The following is a 7,767-nucleotide window of genomic DNA, read 5'->3' on the forward strand; positions in this document are numbered from 1 at the left end:
CTTTTGGTTAAGGCATAAAGGAGTTTATTGGCTGCACCGTGAAGTGGTCCAACACCCTCCAGGTGCATCCCCCTCATCCTCACCCTTAGGGGCTTTGGATGTGGAAGCGGTTGCAGCCATTATGTGATCACAAGGCATGGCCCAGTATATTTCTCTGCTCTGTGACTCTGCTTCAGAAAAATGGGAAGCACTTGAGGGTATTTTCCCTAGACCTCTAAAGGTTGCAAACCATCAGAAAAAGTCTAAGAACAGCACAATGAATACCATATGGTCTTCACTAGATTTCTAGCTAATATTTCAGGAAACCAGTGACACCGATTGATGAAACAACTCCTTCACTTTATACCCCCTGGTTTCAATAGTTTCCTAGTTTTGCCTCACCCCACCCCCACCCCTGCCTGTTGACTACTTTCTTGGTGAACAGAAGCCTGAGAGGTACCTTCTGTTGTTCCTGCCATAATTTTTCCCCCTGGGAGAGGCTTTGAGTTAAGGGTCAAAGTTCAGACTCGCTGAAATAAATCTGAGCTTAGTCTAGCATCAGAGTCCCACACAGCACTCCCTTTTGATTTCATTTTATCTATTACAGTTAATCATAACTACAGGTCTGTAAATCTTACTTTTTTCGCAATTCCTTATGCATCCATTTAGCTGACTCCCCAGGACTTGGAGCCATGTCTAAATTCCACTGGTAACATTTATTTAATTAAAAATTTTTAAGAAGGCACATAATTTTTTTGCTTTTTGCCAAGCTGCGTGGCTTGCAGGACCTTAGTTACCCAGTCACGGACTGAATCTAGGCCCTGGGCCATGAAATTGCCAGTCCTAACCAGTGCAGTGCCAGAGAATTCTCCTAGGTTTACTTTAGAGGCAAGGCTGCACTGCTGCTTGGAGCATGGATGACCACGTGACCACCTAGGAATCAAAGGTTCCTCACCCCTGCCCTTTCATACTTTCTCTTTTCAACCCACACATTTCTATGAGCCAGGGCCTTTGTAGCAAATCCCACTTCTCTGACACCAACTGAAAGAGAAAACTGTTTACCCACAGGATACAGTACTTCTGACGCCAAAATGTGCGAGGTTTCTACATCAAGCAATTCTCCAGTTTTCTGCGAATACCACCTGGGGGTCCTACAACCTAATTCAATTTCAACACTACCTGGAGTCAGTGTAGACCCCACAGGTTAAGGGCTCAGCCCCCCTAGACTTTCCCCTACTTCAGTGCCAGGCCCAAATGCCAGGTTGTTACCTGTACTCTGATCAACTGGCTATAAATCAGATGTTCCCACAACCCCCTTCTCAGGTTTGATCATTTGTTACAATGGCTCACAAAACTCAGGGAAACTATGATTATGGGTTTATTCTATAATAAAGGATATGACAAAGCATTCCAGTGAGCAGCGAGATGAAGACCTACACAGGGTGAGGTCCTGGAGGGTACTAAGAGAAGAGTTGCTGTCCCAGTGGGGTTAGGGTGTGCCACCTTGCCAACATGTGGGCGTGTCCACCAACCTGGATGATCTCCAAACTGTGTAGCTTGGGGATTCCTATGGAGGGGGTTTATCATGTTGGCATGATAGATCATTAGTCTCTAGCTCCTCTCCCCTTCTTGGAAGACGGGTGGCAGAGCCGAAAGTCCCAAGCTTCTGAACACTGCCTAATCTTTCTGGTGACCAGCCCCCACCTTGAAGCCATCCAAGTGCCCACCAAGAGTCACCTCATCAGAACAAAAAATGCTCCTATCACCCAGGAAATTCCACAGGATTTAGGAGCTCTAGGTCAGGAACCAGGGTCAGAAACCAAATACACGTTTCTTACTATGTCACACTCCCTCAGTTGTTTACTATTTATTTATTGACTGCACCAGCTCTTACCTGTGGCATGCAGGATCTTAAGTTGCAGCATGTGAACTCTTAGTTGTGGCATGTGGGATCTAGTTCCCCAACCAGGGACAGAACCCAGGCTCCCGGCATTGGGAGCGCAGAGTCTTAGCCACTGGACCACCAGGAAAGTTCTTAATTTATAAAAGTTTCAAACCAACAGAAAAGGTGTAAGTGAAAGTGAAGTCGCTTAGTCGTGTCCAACTCTTCGCGACCCCATGGACTGCAGCCTACCAGGCTCCTCGGTCCATGGGATTTTCCAGGCAAGAGTATTGGAGTGGGTTGCCATTGCCCTCTCCTAGAAAAGGTGTAAGAATGGCACAATGAACACTCATGCCCTTCATCTACATTCCCAGTTGTTTTCTATTTGTCCAGTTTGCTTAGTTGCTCTGTATGTATATTGACATTTTTAAACAGGCTTGTTCGAGAGTACGTTACAGGTGTGAAGACAGTTCATCTTAAATCTTTTACATTGTCTGTCCTAAAAGCAGGGGCTAACTGTGGATTGTGGTTGTGCAGAAGAGTGAGGACTCTCTATATGGCCATAGTCCATGATCATACAGGAACCCAGATCTTGTATGATTTCATTGAGCCACTGAATTAATCTGCTATGGAAACCTCCTAGCTCCAGACTGCTTGGTATGCGAATTTTTCTTAATTTTAAAGCAGTTTTTCTTGAGTTTTCTGTTACTTGCAGCCCCAAACTCTCCTGATACATTGGTCCCAAGCATTTATAGAAAACATTAAAATGCATCCACAGCCCCCATTAAATATATTTATAGGGGGGTTACTATACTTATCCAAATAGGAAAAGGAGTACATCAAGGCTGTATATTGTCACCCTGCTTATTTAACTTATATGCAGAGTACATCATGAGAAACGCTGGACTGGAAGAAACACAAGCTGGAATCAAGACTGCCGGGAGAAATATCAATAACCTCAGATATGCAGATGATACCACCCTTATGGCAGAAAGTGAAGAGGAGCTAAAAAGCCTCTTGATGAAAGTGAAAGAGGAGAGTGAAAAAGTTGGCTTAAAGCTCAACATTCAGAAAATGAAGATCATGGCATCTGGTCCCATCACTTCATGGGAAATAGATGGGGAAACAGTGGAAACTGTGTCAGACTTTATTTTTTGGGCTCCAAAATCACTGCAGATGGTGACTGCAGCCATGAAATTAAAAGACGCTTACTCCTTGGAAGAAAAATTATGACCAGCCTAGATAGTACATTCAAAAGCAGAGACATTACTTTGCCAATAAAGGTCCGTCTAGTCAAGGCTATTGGTTTTTCCTGTGGTCATGTATGGCTATGAGAGTTGGACTGTGAAGAAGGCTGAGCGCCGAAGAACTGATGCTTTTGAACTGTGGTGTTGGAGAAGACTCTTGAGAGTCCCTTGGACTGCAAGGAGATCCAACCAGTGCATTCTGAAGGAGATCAACCTTGGGATTTCTTTGGAAGGAATGATGCTAAAGCTGAAACTCCAGTACTTTGGCCACCTCATGAGAAGAGTTGATTCATTGGAAAAGACTGTGATGCTGGGAGGGATTGGGGGCAGGAGGAGAAGGGGACTACCGAGGATGAGATGGCTGGATGGCATCACGGACTCGATGGATGTGAATCTGAGTGAACTCTGGGAGTTGGTGATGGACAGGGAGGCCTGGCGTGCTGCGATTCATGGGGTCGCAAAGAGTTGGACACGACTGAGCGACTGAACTGAACTATACATATCTCCAGTGATTTTTATACTTTCATTTTAGACATTATTTGGCTATGGGATCTAATGTAAGAGTGATCAATCTCTAGGAAGGCTTGGACATGCTTTTGAAGAAGAAAATTCCACCCACAAAATTGTTTTCAAAGGTAATACAGTTTTTATGACTAGCAAGGGTTAGGTTGACCAAAGTAAACATTATTAACTTCAGCTCTGCAGTCTTAGTATTTGGGGGCCAACACATTTTTTTTTCCTTCAAGTCTCAAATATTTTCTAAGCTCTTAAAAAGCTCTTAGCTTCCTCTGAGTCTGTAATTATGTCACCCACCCCCTGCCCACATACACACACATACCAAAGAACCATTAAAAAAAAAATAAAGACTCATGCCTGAGCCCTGGAGGATAATGAAGGACAGGGTCTGGACCTCACCTAGACCTCATACGAGAGGAGAGGTGATTCTCCAAAGGCAAGCTGGGGCCTGTGTTCAGAGAGGGACCAACACTAGGTGGGAAGGCAAAGTGACAGAGCCCCGTGTGTTTGGGGAGATGGCTGGCTGAGCACACGGAGCAGCGCAAGCAAAGGCAGGGAGGTGAGAAAGGATGAGCAGGCAAGTGAGGAGGTGGGCTTCAGCACCATCTGCTTGGGAAAGTATCTGAAGTTGGGGGCATCCCCCAACTAGTCCTTCCAATCCTTCATGGAACAAAGGGAAAAGATCACTTTTGAGGTCCAAGAATCCCAGCATCACACTGTTCTTCCCTTGGCTCAGCAGATGAAAGCACTGCAGCCCAAGCTCCCCATGTGACCCTGGCCAAATGGCCACCTTCTCTGGGTGGTCTCCAGATCATTAAATGAAGGAGCTCTGGAGCTGGCCGGCCAGGCTGCCTGGGGGTGCAGAGGGTATCTCAGGGAGTCTGGTAGCCCTCCCCACCACGGACACCTGGAGGAGCCACAGCCTTCCTGGGGGCTGGGTGGGAGCCGGCAGCCTAGGAAGAGCCATGCTGGCCTGGATCTCCTGTCTGGACAAGCTCAACTCATTTCTCACAGCAGCAGCCAAGGCCCAGCCCGTAGGGCCAGGCTGCAGGATGGAGGAATTCCAGACAGCTGGCTGCCTCCACTGCAGTGAGGCACAGGAGAGTCTCTGCATGGGGAGGGCTTGGCCTTGGAGAGTGCAGGAGAGAGAGCTGACTTTCAGCCCCCCTCACATCACTCCTATAACCCTCCAGGCAGATGGGTAACATCCCCACTTTCCAGGCCTGGATACAGGTTCAGGGAGTACAAGGACCTTGGCTGGAGTTACAGCCCGGTAGCCCCCAAATCAGGACTTGCCCCTCCTCTCCGATTCTGATGTCAGCTTCGCTTCAGGGCCCCAGAGCAGCTTCCCTGTGCAGAAGTCCGACCCAAGTGGCTGCTTCAGGAGGGAGGTGAAGATGAAATGAGATAACGTACGAAAGCGAAGCACCTGGCACAGGGTCTAATAGATAAGTGGACGCCACCAGCAGAAGGCCCTGAGACTGTGGGTGGGTGGGTGGGTGGGGTATAAAGCAGCTTGTCCCTGCCCCCCCACCCCCAGAAAAACAGTCCCTCTTATTTATAGGGGACACTGGACTCTGTAGAGACTCCCCACCAGAGCCTGGGGATAGGGGGACTACCTAGGGATGACGTGGGGGTGAGAGGGCGGCCTCCTAGAAATGTTGACCCAGGAAGGTGAACTCAGTCTGGAAGAAGATACAAGAAGGCAAAAACCTTCTGAGACTCTATGAACAAAAGAATCATTTATTAAGGATATACAACAGACCTGAACTCCACCTTGCACTAACCTTGTGCAGGAGAGCAGGGCTGCTCATGCCCAATTCACAGACAGGCAGACTGAGGCAAGCGGGGAGAAGCAACTTGCTGGGATGCCCTGGGAGGGCATGACAGGGCTAGCACCGGAACCTGAGTCTCCAGACTCCCAGAGGGGCCTTCCGGGGCCCTCCATGCCACGTCACCATCCCATTTCGTCTCCCTGCAAGTCCTCGGCAGGCCAAATGCCACAGAGGAGTAAAGCAGCCCTCATCCAACAACATACACTTCCTGGTGCCGAACCCCATCTTCCAGGATGGGGGAGGAAATGAAGGAGCAGCTCCTGAGGCCCCAAGAGCCCCAGCGCTGGGGAGTGGCCAGCCAGGCCCACCTGACGGCTGTCACAGCAGGGACTGCATCTGGAGCATCTCTGGCTTTGGTCCAGGGCTCCTTCTGAAATACCCTCATTCCTTGTCCAGGCAGAGAGGGTGTCTGTGGGCCTCAGAGGGGAAGCACAGAGGAAAGGCAGTGGAGCTGGGCACCACCCACCCCTGCCTAATGCGGAGGTTTGGAGGGAGGCCCTGGAGGAAAAAGGGAAGCACTTTTGCTGGTTGGTTTCTGAGGCAGTTGGCTTGGTCTAGGAGGAGGGGTGAGGGGCTCACAGGGGGGTGCCACCCAACCTCTCTGGGCCTGCCTCTCAGCCCGCTGTCCTCCCCTCTCCTCCTGTGCCAATGTGGGCCTCAGTCTCTGGAGGAAGATGGGGGCTGGGGAGGCAGCGAGCTTGGGGCAGGGCCTCTAGATGTGAGTCACCCCTGGTCCACATCTTAGCTCTTCAGTGCTGGTGATTTCAGAAGGGGGACAGTGATGTGAAGGAGGTCCTGTTGGCACCTCTCTTAGCAAGCCCCCCACTCCACCCGCCCAGGGCTCCCCATGCTCCTCCACTTGGTTTCTGAATGTGAGGTGAGCACCCCTTGAACCCACCCTCAAGTCTCTTGCTACAGTGATTTTCCCTGCAGACTAAATCTGGCCTCACTACTCAATCTTCATATAACTTTCTGTGGCCTACCCAGCACCCTCAGATCAAACGATACCCAAACCCCTCGGTGAGGCCCTTCATGATCCAGTACCATTGGCCGCCCAGCCTCATAACCCCATCTTTCCCTAGCACCCTCTAAACTCCAGCCATGCCCAGATGCTCACAGTTGCCCAGATGCTCACAGTTCCCCAGACGTGTGCTGTCTCATTTCTGTGCCCATGCTGGAATGCCAGTCCCTGCTTCTTCACCCATCCTTGAAGACTGACCTTCTGGGACTTCCCTGGCAGTCCAGTGGTTAAGACTCTGCCCTTCCACTGCAGTTGGCACGGGTTCAATCCTTGGTCAGGGAACTAAGATCCCGCATGCCACGTGGGGTGGCCCAAAAAAGGAAAGACCCACATTCTTCCCATTCTGGACCACCCCACCACAGTGCTTTCTCATGACTTCTCCCAGAGCCAGCATCGTGCTACTTCCTAATTAGGTTCACAGTCAAATTCTGCCCCCAACAGAGAGCTGCTTGAGGGCAGGGACTGAGGGCTTCATCTTTGAATCCTCTGAGGCCAGCTCAGGGCCAGGCACATAATAGGTGCTCGGTAAAATACCTGCTAAACGGATGGGGAAAAGAAGTTGTGCCTGGTGTCAGAGGGAGAAAGAATGGAGGCGGGTGCACAGACCCAGGACCCCAACTTTTTATGGCCTGGCTCACCCTGGGCCTCCTTCCAGGCCTGACCCCCTTGGACAGGCCAGAAGCTGTTAGGCAGGGGCTCCTGGAGGATCCGCAGCGGGGCCTTCAGGAGGGCCAAAGCCTGCGGCCTGAGTCCCGAGTCTCGGCGGCAGCCTCAAGCCTGGCACCAGCCCAGCCTTTCTTTAGCGCTAGTGAAGAGCAGAGCAGCAGCCGCAATCCCTGTTTCCGGAGGAGGCAGGGCTTTGTGGTTAATGGGTCCTGAGCCCTCTGCAGAGGCGCCCAGAGCGGGCCACGCCCTGGCCCCTGCCAAGGAACAGAGCCTCTCGAACCCCAGATCTAATTCTCCAGGGACCCTGCACCCCTTCAGCTGTTTTCTCTGGGTATCCCCCCAGCTCAGCCAGCTAGCCCTGGCCCTCTTCTCGCTAACTCTTGGACCTAATTCATCCTCAAACTATTTTCCACTGGCTTCCCCCAATCCTTGCCACAGCACAGTTTTGGGAAGGGGTAGGAGAATTGGGAGGTGGACCCTGGACCTTGTGGGAGTGGCTAAGAAGGAATGGCGGGGGAGGGGGGGTCTCCACTCCGATTGGTCATCTCTGCTCCAGAACGGGCTTCAAAATTCCATTAACCCCGCCTCCTGTGGCCCCCATCCCATTCCTGAGTTACAATT

Source organism: Budorcas taxicolor, chromosome 5 (assembly GCF_023091745.1).
Source record: "Budorcas taxicolor isolate Tak-1 chromosome 5, Takin1.1, whole genome shotgun sequence".
NCBI lineage: Eukaryota > Metazoa > Chordata > Mammalia > Artiodactyla > Bovidae > Budorcas > Budorcas taxicolor.